The sequence below is a fragment of the Pelmatolapia mariae genome, linkage group LG16_19, assembly GCF_036321145.2.
Source record: "Pelmatolapia mariae isolate MD_Pm_ZW linkage group LG16_19, Pm_UMD_F_2, whole genome shotgun sequence".
Classification (NCBI taxonomy): Eukaryota; Metazoa; Chordata; class Actinopteri; order Cichliformes; family Cichlidae; genus Pelmatolapia; species Pelmatolapia mariae.
The window spans coordinates 44,696,457-44,711,863 of NC_086241.1; the positions used below are offsets into that span (position 1 = coordinate 44,696,457).

General features: G+C 42.5%; 1 long non-coding RNA gene across 3 annotated transcripts; it reads right to left on the reverse strand.

Annotated features, from left to right (window-relative positions):
- Positions 1-4,859: 4,859 nt before the first annotated feature.
- On the reverse strand, positions 4,860-14,347 carry LOC134645260 (uncharacterized). 3 transcript variants are annotated; one of them, XR_010096521.1, is made up of 4 exons: positions 14,329-14,347; positions 6,590-6,648; positions 6,363-6,498; positions 4,860-6,273 (listed from the first exon to the last, which is right to left on the reverse strand). It is a non-coding gene; the product is annotated as an uncharacterized LOC134645260 (long non-coding RNA). The 3 variants fall into 3 exon arrangements; XR_010096520.1 differs by lacking the exon at positions 14,329-14,347 and adding an exon at positions 7,750-7,863; XR_010096519.1 differs by lacking the exon at positions 14,329-14,347 and having other exon boundaries at positions 6,590-7,735.
- Positions 14,348-15,407: the final 1,060 nt, after the last annotated feature.

Here is a 15,407-nt window from a genome sequence, read left to right on the forward strand (position 1 = left end):
TTTGAAAATAAGTAATCAGTAAAGTAACGGGATTACTTTTTTGGGGAAGTAATCAGTAATTAGTAACTGATTACTTTTTTCAAGTAACTTGACCAACACTGATCGCTGCATCCAGTCTGTGGTGCATAGCAGGTCACAACATTAACGTCAGCTGTTCCTAGTTCGATTCTGATAGACATTAATCGATCATGCTGGATCTGAATCACAGGTCTTCATACCTAAACAAAGTCAAAAACAACATCAGGTGGATGAGATGATGGTAAAAGTTCATGCTTCAGCTCAAGTGACGCAGCAAACACAGCCTCAATCTACTGAGAACCATACTAATGAGATTGCTAATATTATGCAAAAACAAAATGACATCACTACTTTACTTGTAAAACAAAACTTATCTTCTGTCCTCCCAGCCAGAAACAGCCCTGTGTTTGATGGAGACCCTTTCCAGTATAGATCATTTATAAATGCCTTTGAAAATGGAGTGGAAGCTAAAAGTTATAACTGGAGCGACTGTTTGCATTTTTTTAGAGCAGTCCACTGGGGGGCAGCCTAAAGACTTGGTGCATAGTTGTCAGCATTCCTGAGGAGGGCTATTCCAGAGCCAAACATCTTCTTGAAGAACATTTTGGGAATGAAAATAAAATTGCCTCTGCATATATGGAGAAGATTAAGAGTTGGGCACCTATTAAAAGCGAAGATGTGAAAGGTCTTCAGTCATTCTCTCTTTTTCGTCAAGGATTTTTAAATCTAACACAGCAAACTGTTTATATGAAGGAGTTGGATTTGCCCTCAAACATGAGAATGACTATTATGAAACTTCCATACAAACTGAGAGAAAATGGAGAGGAGCTAAAATGCATTGGGATAAGTTGACTTTTATCAAGGAAATGGGAATTTGTTTTGGTTGTTTTACAGTTGGTCACACAAGCAAAGACTGCAGGAGTCGTTTGGATTGTGACGTGTGTCACCAAAAGCACCCAGGGGTCCTTCATATAGAGCAAAAAGATCCAGGTGCATCCTCAGAACAAACTCAACAGGTGACAAACTCCGATGTCAACTTCTCAACTGCAACCACTCAGCTGTGGTACCACATGTGGGTATATTGGGGCCAGTCAAGAGGTTGATGCAGTTTTTTCTATTGTTGCAGTTCAAGTTAAGAGCCAAAAGAGCAATAGAATTGTGCAAACATATGCATTTCTGGATCCTGGAAGTTCAGGTACATTCTGTACAGAAACCCTGGCAAAAAGACTGAATCTAAATGGGAAAAAGACAAATATCCTTCTGAGAACAATGAGTCAGATTAGGATTGTTAGTGCACTGTCTGTCTGTTTTGGAAGCAAAGGATTTCATGGCGTTACCAGATGTTTTGACTCAAATGACCATGCCAGTTTCTGCGGTGAATATTCCCACGCAAGGGGATATTGATCAGTGGCCTCACCTGTTAAACTTCACAACATTGATGCAGATGCGGAGCTACTGATAGGCACTGATGCGTCCAACGCTTTAGAGTCATGGAAGGTGATAAACAGTGTGGAAGGTGGACCTTATGCTGTACAAAAGTTGGCAAAGTTGTTGTGGATGTGTTACCCCTCAGAGCTGCCCAAGCATATGCTGCTCCTAGATGTAAAGACCATATGGAACTCTCTGTATTTGATGAAGGAGAGATTCTGCGAGCAGTTTCCTGCCATCCAGGCTGCAGCCATCGATCCACGGATAAGAAAGTCCATGAAAAAGGAAAGGTGAGTAGTATTGAAACATAATGATAATATGGTTTAAAATGGACTCGGGTTTTAATTTTGTTTGTTTTATGCAACATATCTGTTGTATTTTTGTTTTGTTGATGTTGCAGACTGGCTAAAATGGGCAATGATGACTTAAGAAAAGCAGAGGAGTTTGTGGTGCTCATGCGGAAGCACTACACCTCCACACTAGCAGTCTCCAGCGACAAAAGTCCGACCTGTGGTGAGATTTTGCCCATCCTGCAAAAGCTACATCAACACTACACCGTACAAGAAGATGACTCTGTCTTCACAAGGAGCATAAAGGAGAACATTTGGAAAGATCTTTTCAAACGATACCAGGTACAATTGATGATTTATTTATCATAAATAAAATGACAGTTATAAATACTTAAGGATAGTCATGATGTCACATTTTCCTCCCTTTTAAAACTTTATTTTATTTCAGGCGCCACCAGTAAAGCAGAAAAAAAAACTGCCTTGGAGGAATTCTTTGAAGAGGAGTTCAACGGGCTGCAGTCATTCCATCAACGGCAGTCCATTGCTTCCCTGGCCCAGAGAGTTGATCAGGAGAGCCAGCTGTATAGAAGCCTAACCCCCATCCCCTGCAAGGATAACGCCACTCTATGGTGGTGGAGCAAGAGAGAGACTCTGCCCCTGCTGTCAGCACTGGCTGAAAGCTTTCTGTGTGTGCAGGCATCCTCCACCCTGTCTGAGAGGCGGTTCTCCACAGCTGGAGAGACCATAAGTCCAGAAAGATCACGTATCGTTCCTGAAAAAGCAGATATGCTTATATTTCTGCAAAAGAATTTGTAATTTTCCATAGCTGAGGGATGCAGAATTGTACAGTGCCGTTGGACTTGAGTTGACTGTATTTTTTGCTGTCTGATGTAGTTTTATTTTTGAGTGCTCAGCTCATATATACTTTTAAAAAGGGGAGTGTAAATGTTACTGGACATTCTTGTGTAATTGCCACAGAATAATTTATGTTATACTTTGTTATTGCTACAGAAGAATATTTATTTTATTATTATTTTACATTTACATATTTTTTTCTGGGGACCTGTGGCACCCCATCAAGGAGCCGTAGGCTGTGGATCTCTTAAGATCTCGCTGTTGGGTTTGTAAGGTCATGCTAGTCCTAAATTTTGTTCAAAGATAAGATATAAAACAAAGTTCTAAGCTAATCGACCTGTATGTTCCCCTTTTTGAAAAATAAGAATCGATGGGAGAATCGATAAAGAATCGAATTGTTAAACAGAATATAAAATGGAATCAGAATTGTAGCGCCATGAGAGCTGGGGATTTCCTCAAATGTAGGAGGTGGATAAATGGGCAAGGCTTTCTCTACAAGTCAGAGGAGGAGTGGCCTAAACTGGATGTGGATTGCAGTGTAATTTCTGCAGATGACCCAGAGGTCAAAAAGGACCTGACAGTGAATGTCATTGTGAAGGAATCACAAAATCCTACAAACTAAACACTTCTTGTCTTGGGCAAAACTCAAAATCTCTGTAGCCTGATTTTTAAAGCTCAAAGAGACCTTAGTGTTGCTAGGGCAGAAAGAGGAAAGAGTTGGTTGCTGCAGATCTGAATAAGAATGATCGGGAAAGTCAGAAGCAAGAAGTGGAGACAAGAATGGAAAGATTTAAGACCACTTTGAAGAAAGGAAATCTGACTCCAGAAGATTTAGCAAAGGCAGAATGTGTCAACATTGATTTTAGCCCTATCCATTAAAAGTTGGGACATGCTGTGAAAACTAAGACAAAAATACTGGATAGTAAATGCAAATTCTGCTGCCAGGAAAATCATCTCTCGTTGTATCATGTGTGGACGCAACAGAGGAAAGTTTGTTGAAAAAAAGATGGCAGATCTGCCGAAGATAGAGTCGTGCCAAACACAGCTACATTCACAAATGTTGGAGTGGACTATTTTGGACCTATAAGTGTTAAAAGAGACAAAGTCTCCTTAAAAGGGATGTTCTTTTTACTTGTTTGACCAGTCGTGCAGTACATCTGGAGATTGCACATACACTTAATACAGACTCCTGTATAAATGCTGTGCGGAGGTTCATCTGTAGACGAGGCCCAGTTTCGACCATCAGGTCTGATAATGCTACAAATTTTGTTGGTGCAAATCAAGAGTTTGACTGAGCTGAGCCATGCTAAAATTCAAAATGCTTTTGTTCAGGATGGTGTCAAATGGAGCTTTAACGTCCCAGCAGCCTCTCACCAAGGTGGTGTGTGGGAGCGTCTCATTTGTTCCATAAAGAGTATTTTAGCCTCAATTTTCAAAGAACAAGTTTTGGATGATGAAGGACTCCAAATAGTCTTCTGTGAAGTTGAAGCTCTATTGAACGACAGACCCATTACCAGAGTTTCAGATGACTCAAATGGTCTTGAAGCACTGACACCCAATCACTTGTTGTTGAAAAACAAACCAGTTTTGCCACCAGGACTGTTTGATCCAAGCGATCTTCATGGCAGGAAAAGGTGGAAATGGGTACAATACATGGCAGAGTTGTTCTGGAAAAGATGGCTTGCTGAGTACCTACCTCTGATGAAAGAAGGACAAAAATGGACGAGGACTAAAAGATGTCTTATACCTGGAGATATTATTTGGATTGCAGGCGCTACAGCTCCAAGAGGATCATGGATGATGGCAAAAGTCATCCAGTAGCAAACTTCTTTTGCTACTGGAAGCCTGATCTTGAAGAAAATCAGAGTGAATAGCTCCTTTCTTTTTGGAACTTTAAAGTAATTGTGATTGTATGCACAATTAGGGGCCGGAGTGTTGGAGCTATTTGTTCTTTATTTTTTATATTTTGAAATTTGTTAAAGTTTGTTGTTGGTTTACTTATATTTTGGGTTATTCACAAGTTTTATTTGTAGGTTAATACTTGCTTAATTGTTTGGGTTTGTTTTGTTGTTTATCTTGTTAAGTCAGTCAGGAAGAACTGTAGGGCTATTTGTCTCTAAATAAAGAGACTGGTATAGGACCAGTATGCACTGGAGTGAGCCTATGTCTTGTTTATTTTTTACCAGAGCAGAAGAAGCAGCAGGAAGCAACAAAAATTGATCTTTTTATTGCTTGCCAAACTGAATAAATAAACCATAAAATGCAACTTTCAAGTTTGGACAGTCGACTTCTTTTGCCTGCGTACAAGATCTTATCTCAGTGCAGCAGTGGCTTGCGGAATTTTAATTCTTGGATGTTTGGTTGTTCAAACAAAAGGAATCGCCACTACAGTCAGGGAGATTTCTCCAAATGTATTTACTTTGTAAAACATCTTGTGAGAAAAGGTTATTAAAGAAAGAAAAACAGGAACAAACACCAAAAGTCACAGCACCCAAAAATCCCACAAAGAATTCAGAATAATAACGAGGAATTGAGCAACAGCAGCATTCACACAATAATAATAGAATGAACTGAATACAAAAATATATTGATGAACAGACGTTTGTTAGGAAAAAAAACAAAAAAGATAAACTTTGTAATTTTTTTGTTGCACATCTCCTTCTTACCTTCAGAAGACTTTCATTAGCTGCACAAATCAAATTTAAAAATTACAATTTCCAGCTCTGCGTGAATATTTATGAAAGATTTGAACCATTTGCAAATGTTTTTATTTTTGTTTGTTTTTTAATGGATTAATCAAGACAATGTAGTAGTAGTAGTAGTAATAATAATAATAGCTCATCACCCTCTTTTTAAATCATCAATGAAAAGCTTGTCTTCAATCACACCAGGAATCTACTGATCTCTGCAATGTCTGATCAACATGTGATCTACATTGGTGACTACATGGACAATTTAAATATGTGCATGGATAAGCGTGTCTGCGGCCAAAGTGACCATGGTTTAACCTGTAGTGCTTCAATAACTGAGATCTTGCAGTCTCTTGTGCTGCACACTCTTTACACTTCCATATTCATGTTACTGAATGTCACGGCCCGGTGGACCAGCATGAAGATGATCAGCAGCGTCATTATTTTTCTCTCTCGCGCTCTCTGTCTCGCCAGGACGGAAGTCATGGTGGTTCCTGCCCTCGCCCCACGCACCTATGGAGAGTGAACACCTGTGCCTCATTATCCCTGCCACTACTTAAGTTGAGGAAAGGAAGCTACTCATCGCTGGATCCTTGTATGACTCGCACCAGTGTAGCCCCGGCTCTAAGATTAGTTCATAGCTCTTGTTGATTCTGTGCCTTCGTATTAACTTGTATATAGCTGTACTGCTACTTTTACTTGGATTACAGAGGTCTATAGGGTAGTGCTTCTCCCACTGGCAGTTCATCATGTTGGTTTCATGATGCAGCCTCCTGCAGCGGTAGGCAACCCTACAAAAGTAAACACAAAATGCAGTTTCTCAATCAAAGTGTTTATTATTTATGTTAAGGTGCGTGGCGAGAACGGGGCCCAAATGCAGGACTTTCCCATCCTGCAGGACTGTGCTGGTGGTCCAGGTGTGACAGGAAAACAACTCCAACACTCGACATTTACAAACACTTCGCTCCTGTGACACACTCCTCTCCAAGTTCCTAACAAGACAAGGTACAGAGATCAGATTGGTGAACTCACAGAAACACACGCACAGACTATTTCCACTCAGAGCTGGGACTTCACTTACTTGGTAACTCAATGATCCAGCGTTGACTGAAGCTCAGTCAAACAGTTAAGTAGCGGCCAATCTAGACGGAAGACATGTGTGGCGGCTTCAACACGGGAAACACCTTCCGGCCTGATGACGCCCATAAATTGGCACGCTGGAATACACACACACACACACACACTTAAAGGGGGAAGCAGGGGACTGGGAGGGGAGACAAAACAAAACACATAGAAAAACATACATACAGGCAGGTCGAACGTAGGAGACTCCCAGACCGTCACAATTTAGCAGGGAAAATTCAAACCTACATCATATATAGAGAAAATAAAGTAAAATGAATATTTTAGAGAGACGGACTGAGAGATAGACAGAGGGAGAGAGATAAATCCCTTTTCAGCACTTATGTCACAGTAAGACAGATATAAAAGCTACTAAACCAGTTCAAGGTTTGCAGCTAAGAAGGTCACACTTAACCTTCCACAGTTCAAGATAGTTTTAGTTAACGCAACTTTGTTCCAAATTACAAACCTAGGTTGTTCTTTAAGATTTACTTCTTGATTTAGGAATCAGATTTAATCTAAAACCTTCAGTTTCAGATTCTACTTATTTAAGAGAATCAAAGAGTCTAAGACCGATCTGTTCTGTGCAGGGCTGATAAAGCCAACGTAGTGCAATGAGCTCATTTAACTTGTGCTCATTACTAATCCCTCTGAGCAGTTTGTGTCTTTCCTTGCATGAGAAATCAAAACCCAATTTGGTGCATTGACCCTTTAACACAGAGTTCCTATAGAGAAATCTGGTTTGGCTCAAAACAGGAAAATAACATCAGCATATAACATCACTCAATAGTCAGGGAGGATAAATCACAGGTTCTGACTCCAGCTTGTCGGTCAGGTGAACAACCTGTTTCCTGACTCGGCTCTCCTCCACACAGTCCTCGTTCATAAATATAAAAATTCAATTTCTCCTCGTTATAGTTGTTTCTACTTTCAGATCGAAAATGCAGATGAAGAGAAATGATGGAACTATCTGATTCAGTTGTGGCCCGTGGTTATTTGTGAACAATACATGTTGACAGGAAAAAAGCAATCACAAAGTCTGTGTATTCATAATTGAAACAGCTATCAAAAAATATTTGGCATGACGTCTTTGTTCAAAATGAATTCAAGTATTATTTCCTCCCTGTCCATTAGTGCCCTCACGTTGCATGCACCGGTGCAGCTGATGTCAATACTCAACCAAGTATGAGAGGGACTAAAGCTCTGTGGTTTAGATTAGGTGTGGGCACACCCTCACCAGACGTGCCAGCAGCTCTTACATTTAAAGGATGTGAATAAAGTTGTAAAGGAGGCTCACACTTGTTCTAAACTGTTTTTTTTTTTTTTTGGTTATATTATCTTATCACTTATATCATTTCTCTGGACTGTGGGATGAAGCCAGAGCTCCTGGAGAGAACCCAGACAGCCACGAGGACTCTCTTGCTCTGAGGTGACTGCTGTTCACGGTGCACTAAAGACTCTCAGTTGTCTTTGGATGCTCCTGTTTCTTTCTCCGTATGCAGTTACTGCTCCTCTCTTTTCAAAGACAAATACCAAATAACACGAGAGAAGACTGAATCACTTTAGAACAAGACAAACACTCCTGGTTACTCTGAGGAAATGTCATTACATGATGAATATATTTACCATGTTAGTAAGGGAAACTCGTTTGTGGTGTGTCTCTTCTTGTTTCTCCTTTTCATCAGATTCTTAAAAACAAAAGGCAGAAAAGCAACAATAAAAGTTAAAACCTCAAGAAGTTTTCTAACATTTTGGGACATCATTTCAGAGACAACCTTCAACATTACTTATTACTTACCACTGTGTTGATTCTTGCTGATGTCTGAGATGCAGCAGAGGATAATGTACACTTGGCACTGTCTTTATGGATCCTTAGTTCGTGTTGCACAGATTTACACTTGGCTCTACAATAGATGTTCCTCGTTCAACATCCAGTCCACAGCCCTGCCATATGTCCAACACAGTTCACAGAAGCAGTGCCAAAGTCTTAAAACTATTAAAGAGTCTTCAGAAAATAAGTTCTCTGAGAAAGGCTTCACAGTCTGAAGTGTTTCTTTGGTGGAGTGGGGCTCCTGCTGCTGCTCTGTTCCTCTGTAGCCTTTCTCTTCATGCTCTGTGCAAACCTCTTTAGAAACTGGCAGAGCACCGACATGATAACTCTGCCCTCTGAGCTGGAGTCCGTGATTCTCCAGCGGTTTGTCATCTCAGTGTCTTTTGTGTGATAAACAGCAGGATTGACTCTGGTGACGATGAGGTTGTTGACATCCAGGCTGTGGACACAGTTCCTCCAGGCTGCCTTCAGCACATAAATATCCACCTTCTCTGGAAGCACTGGAGTCAGGATCTGAGAATGTAAGCGGGACCCTGCAGGCAGCACCATCATACCAGCTGGTGAGTCTGTAGAAGGAGATGGAGCTGTGTTCTCCCTCTGACTCTGCAGCACGGGGTTTAAAAGATGTCGTCAGCTGCTCTGAGTGAATCAATCCCCTGACTGCGACTGGAGGAAAATCTTGCACCCGGTAACCAGGTCATGGTAAAGGGAGAGGAGCAGATTGTTCATAGAGTCCAAATGGCTGCTGTTTAAAGGACGGTTCCTCAAGTTTGTTGACGACTATCTGACACACACTGACTGGACTCACCAGCTCAGCTACGAGAAAACAGAACAGTGATCTATGTTAATCATAACATAATCAGACAAATTAAGGATTTCAAGGTCAAGACACAGCTTTATATCATCATATGCTATTTCCACACACAGGCAATAAGAGACCCACAGCAGAACTCAATGTTTATAAAAGCCTTAACAGTTTTCATGTGCTAGAAGGTGAGAAAAATTATGTTGCATTGTAAATGGTTCAATTGGAGTTGTTATAGGGCCAGAGGCAGGGGTACACCCTGGACAGGTTGCCATCTGACACAGAGAGGACTCAAACTAAGAAACAAACTACCATTCACACTCATATTCACACCTATGCCTCATTTCAAGCACTTAACACTTACATCATTTCTCTGGACTGTGGGATGAAGCCAGAGCTCCTGGAGAGAACCCAGACAGCCACGAGGACTCTCTTGCTCTGAGGTGACTGCTGTTCACGGTGCACTAAAGACTCTCAGTTGTCTTTGGATGCTCCTGTTTCTTTCTCCGTATGCAGTTACTGCTCCTCTCTTTTCAAAGACAAATACCAAATAACACGAGAGAAGACTGAATCACTTTAGAACAAGACAAACACTCCTGGTTACTCTGAGGAAATGTCATTACATGATGAATATATTTACCATGTTAGTAAGGGAAACTCGTTTGTGGTGTGTCTCTTCTTGTTTCTCCTTTTCATCAGATTCTTAAAAACAAAAGGCAGAAAAGCAACAATAAAAGTTAAAACCTCAAGAAGTTTTCTAACATTTTGGGACATCATTTCAGAGACAACCTTCAACATTACTTATTACTTACCACTGTGTTGATTCTTGCTGATGTCTGAGATGCAGCAGAGGATAATGTACACTTGGCACTGTCTTTATGGATCCTTAGTTCGTGTTGCACAGATTTACACTTGGCTCTACAATAGATGTTCCTCGTTCAACATCCAGTCCACAGCCCTGCCATATGTCCAACACAGTTCACAGAAGCAGTGCCAAAGTCTTAAAACTATTAAAGAGTCTTCAGAAAATAAGTTCTCTGAGAAAGGCTTCACAGTCTGAAGTGTTTCTTTGGTGGAGTGGGGCTCCTGCTGCTGCTCTCTTCCTCTGTAGCCTTTCTCTTCATGCTCTGTGCAAACCTCTTTAGAAACTGGCAGAGCACCGACATGATAACTCTGCCCTCTGAGCTGGAGTCCGTGATTCTCCAGCGGTTTGTCATCTCAGTGTCTTTTGTGTGATAAACAGCAGGATTGACTCTGGTGACGATGAGGTTGTTGGCATCCAGGCTGTGGACACAGTTCCTCCAGGCTGCCTTCAGCACATAAATATCCACCTTCTCTGGAAGTACTGGAGTCAGGATCTGAGAATGTAAGCGGGACCCTGCAGGCAGCACCATCATACCAGCTGGTGAGTCTGTAGAAGGAGCTGGAGTGGTGTTCTCCCTCTGACTGGTAAAGGGAGAGGAGCAGATTGTTCATAGAGTCCAAATGGCTGCTGTTTAAAGGACGGTTCCTCAAGTTTGTTGACGACTATCTGACACACACTGACTGGACTCACCAGCTCAGCTACGAGAAAACAGAACAGTGATCTATGTTAATCATAACATAATCAGACAAATTAAGGATTTCAAGGTCAAGACACGGCTTTATATCATAATATGCTATTTCCACACACAGGCAATAAGTGACCCACAGCAGAACTCAATGTTTATAAAAGCCTGAACATTTTTCATGTGCTAGAAGGTGAGAAAAATTATGTTGCATTGTAAATGGTTCAATTGGAGTTGTTATAGGGTCAGAGGCGGGGGTACACCCTGGACAGGTTGCCATCTGACACAGAGAGGACTCAAACTAAGAAACAAACTATCATTCACACTCACATTCACACCTATGCCTCATTTCAAGCACTTATCACTTATATCGTCTTGATGCATTCTCAATCATCCAGGTAAGTAAATCTCCAAAAGTTGATTCTCTTCATTTGGACGTAGCGTTTTGTGGGAGAAACGTTTCGTCACTCATCCAAGTGACTTCGTCAGTCTCAGCTGACTGCAGGTTTCCCCAATCTTATAAACAGTACATTTGCATAATGACTGAAACCAGCCCACTGATGGAACAATGGGCTTGGAGGTCAGTTCCTTAATCATAATTATGGAAATCCTCATGACCATTGATCAACAACCACTGATCAAAGCCCACTGATCAATGGCCATGAGTACCATTCACAGAGAGTTGGGGAATGGCTGCAAGCACAGCATTGTAAGATGGCGAATGATGTACCCTTAGGCCCCCTCCTCGATTCAGAGATGGTCTTTCCCTTTTCACGTAAATGGCCTCCTTGACTCCGCGCTCAAACCAGCATTCCTCCCTGTCCAAGATGTGTACATCCTCATCCTTGAAAGAGTGTCCACTGGCCTGTAGGTGTAAATAGACTGCAGAGTCCTGGCCTGACGAGGTGGCTCTTCTGTGTTGTGCCATCCGCTTCGCCAGAGGTTGTTTGGTTTCCCCGATGTATAAATCCTGGCAATCCTCCTGGCACTTAACAGCGTACACTATGTTACTCTGTTTGTGTCGGGGGACCCGATCCTTGGGGTGGACCAATTTTTGGCGCAGCGTGTTTTGGGGTTTAAAAGCCACAGAGACCCGGTGTTTAGAAAAAATGCGTCTCAACTGCTCCGATACTCCTGACACATATGGGATCACTACAGGTTTTCGCTTGGGCAGCGGTTGTCCTTCTCTCCTGGATCGGCTGGAGCTTTCTTTAGGTGCCTTTCCAGCTTTGACAAAAGTCCAGCTGGGATAACCACATTTACTCAGGGCCTTCTTGATGTGCTGTTCTTCTGCCTCCCTGGCCGCTGTGTCAGTGGGGATGGTGTTTGCTCTGTGTCGTAGCGTCCTAATGACACCCAGTTTGTGCTCCAGTGGATGATGAGAGTCAAACCTTAGAGACTGACCCGTATGCGTAGGTTTACGGTACACGTCAGCTTTTAGATGTCTCCCATTACTGATGGAAATCTCACAGTCTAAGGCTAACCTGCCACTTTTCATATCCTCCCTGGTGAATTTGATGTGTCGGTCCACTGAGTTAATGTGATCCGTGAATTGTGGTACGTCCTGAGATTTCATTTTTCACCCAGGTGTCATCCATATACCTGAACCAATGGCTTGGTGGCGTTCCAGGGTAGGATAGCAAAGCTCTCTTTTCCACTTCTTCCATGTACAAATTGGCCACGATGGGTGAAACTGGGGAGCCCATGGCACACCCATGTTTCTGCCTGTAGAACTGACCCTTGTATGTGAAGTAGGTGGAATGAAGACACAGTTCCAAAAGCAAACACACTTGGTCGATGCTGAGAGTGGTCCTGTTGCTGAGGTTGGGGTCATCCTGTAATCTCTTACGGACTACCTCCAACGCTTCCGTGACTGGGATGCAAGTGAAGAGAGATGTAACGTCGTACGAGACCATGGTTTCATCTGCCTCCATGATGACATCTCTCACCTTCTCAACAAAATCCAGGGTGTTCTGGATGTGGTGTTCAGAGCTGCCCACCAGCGGGTTGAGAATTGAAGCCAGAAACTTGGAGATGTTATAGGTGACAGAGTTGATCATGCAGACAATCGGTCTTAAAGGTGCACCCTGTTTATGTATTTTCGGTAAACCATACAGACTTGGTGTAGACTCCCCTGGGTACAGCCTGTGGTATGAGTTCCGGTCAATAGCCTTGTCTTGTTCTAACTGCTTCAAACAGTCTATCGCCCTCTTCCTGTAGCCACTTCCTGGGTCTCATTTCAGGGGCTCATAAGTATTTTCATCACTGAGTAGTGACAAAATCTTCTCATGATAGTCTTTCTGGTTTAGCAATACTGTGCACCTACCCTTGTCTGCCGGAAGGATGATAATGTTGTTGCCATCACTAAGTGATGTGAGTGCCTTCCTCTCCTCCATGGTGATGTTGGATGCTGGGGGCTTTGCATTGCTGAGACAGGCCAAAACTTTCGTCCGTAGTTGCTCCGCTTCCACTTCTGCAATATTGTTGTTACGAATTGCTGTTTCTGTGGCTGTGATCAGCTCCACTAGCGGGATTTGTCTCGGTGTGACAGCAAAATTCAACCCTTTAGCAAGGATGTTTTTCTCTGTTTGGGTGAGCTGTCTGTCAGACAAATTCTTCACCCACTTGTCCACATCCTCGGTGTCACATCCTTCTCTCTTCTGGCCACTGAGGACACTCTCCATATTTTGCGGTGGTTTCCGACGTACAACAAATAAGTCAAATTTCCTTTGTTGCCTGGTCTTAGACTTCTTGTGCTGTGCTAGACGAGACTTCTCAGTAAAGTCAAACACCTTTTTAAGAGTACTCTCATCTAGAAGCATTGTCAGTCTCTGTCGGATCCGCTCCTCTTGAGATTTTAGCATGTCGATGGTAAAATTTCTTTGCCTCACCCGTTCATTGAGCAACTGATGCTGTGCCTTCTGGAGGATTTTTGTTGCCCGGAAGCCTTTAACTGAAGAGCTCATTTGCAGACTTTTAGGAGTAATCCTGTTTTGTCGGCATCTGAGGCTGAATCTCAGGTGGTTCCTGTAATCCGGCATCTTACGTGCTGTTTGCTCATTCTGACGTACAAGCTGTAGGCAGTCCTTGCCAAAGTGGGTTAAAACGTCTTGACGCAAGCTCAATGATCCAGGTATGCTACAATGCTGTGATTGCAGCCATTCCCCAACTCTCTGTGAATGGTACTCATGGCCATTGATCAGTGGGCTTTGATCAGTGGGTTTTGGTCAGTGGTTGTTGATCAATGGTCATGATAATTTACATAATTAAGATTAAGGAACTGACGTCCCAGCCATTGTTCCTTCAGTGGGCTGGTTTCAATCATTATGCAAATGTACTGTTTATAAGATTGGGGAAACCTGCAGTCAGCTGAGACTGACGAAGTCACTTGGATGAGTGACAAAACGTTTCTCCCACAAAACGCTACGTCCAGATGAAAAGAATCAACTTTTGGAATATCACTTATATAATTTCTCTGGACTGTGGGATAAAGCCAGAGCTCCTGGAGAGAACCCAGACAGCCACGAGGACTCTCTTGCTCTGAGGTGACTGCTGTTCACGGTGCACTAAAGACTCTCAGTTGTCTTTGGATGCTCCTGTTTCTTTCTCCGTATGCAGTTACTGCTCCACTCTTTTCAAAGACAAATACCAAATAACATGAGAGAAGAGTGAATCACTTTAGAACAAGACAAACACTCCTGGTTACTCTGAGGAAATGTCATTACATGATGAATATATTTACCATGTTAGTAAGGGAAATTCGTTTGTGGTGTGTCTCTTCTTGTTTCTCCTTTTCATCAGATTCTTAAAAACAAAAGGCAGAAAAGCAACAATAAAGGTTAAAACCTCAAGAAGTTTTCTAACATTTTGGGACATCATTTCAGAGACAACCTTCAACATTACTTATTACTTACCACTGTGTTGATTCTTGCTGATGTCTGAGATGCAGCAGAGGATAATGTACACTTGGCACTGTCTTTATGGATCCTTAGTTCGTGTTGCACAGATTTACACTTGGCTCTACAATAGATGTTCCTCGTTCAAGATCCAGTCCACAGCCCTGCCATATGTCCAACACAGTTCACAGAAGCAGTGCCAAAGTTTTAAAACTATTAAAGAGTCGTCAGAAAATAAGTTCTCTGAGAAAGGCTTCAACGTCTGAAGTGTTTCTTTGGTGGAGTGGGGCTCCTGCTGCTGCTCTCTTCCTCTGTAGCCTTTCTCTTCATGCTCTGTGCAAACCTCTTTAGAAACTGGCAGAGCACCGACATGATAACTCTGCCCTCTGAGCTGGAGTCCGTGATTCTCCAGCGGGTTGTCATCTCAGTGTCTTTTGTGTGATAAACAGCAGAGGTGACTCTGATGACGATGAGGTTGTTGGCATCCAGGCTGTGGACACAGTTCCTCCAGGCTGCCTTCAGCACATAAATATCCACCTTCTCTGGAAGCACTGGAGTCAGGATCTGAGAATGTAAGCGGGACCCTGCAGGCAGCACCATCATACCAGCTGGTGAGTCTGTAGAAGGAGATGGAGTGGTGTTCTCCCTCTGACTGGTAAAGGGAGAGGAGCAGATTGTTCATAGAGTCCAAATGGCTGCTGTTTAAAGGACGGTTCCTCAAGTTTGTTGACGACTATCTGACACACACTGACTGGACTCACCAGCTCAGCTACGAGAAAACAGAACAGTGATCTATGTTAATCATAACATAATCAGACAAATTAAGGATTTTAAGGTCAAGACACAGCTTTATATCATCATATGCTATTTCCACACACAGGCAATAAGTGACCCACAGCAGAACTCAATGTTTATAAAAGCCTTA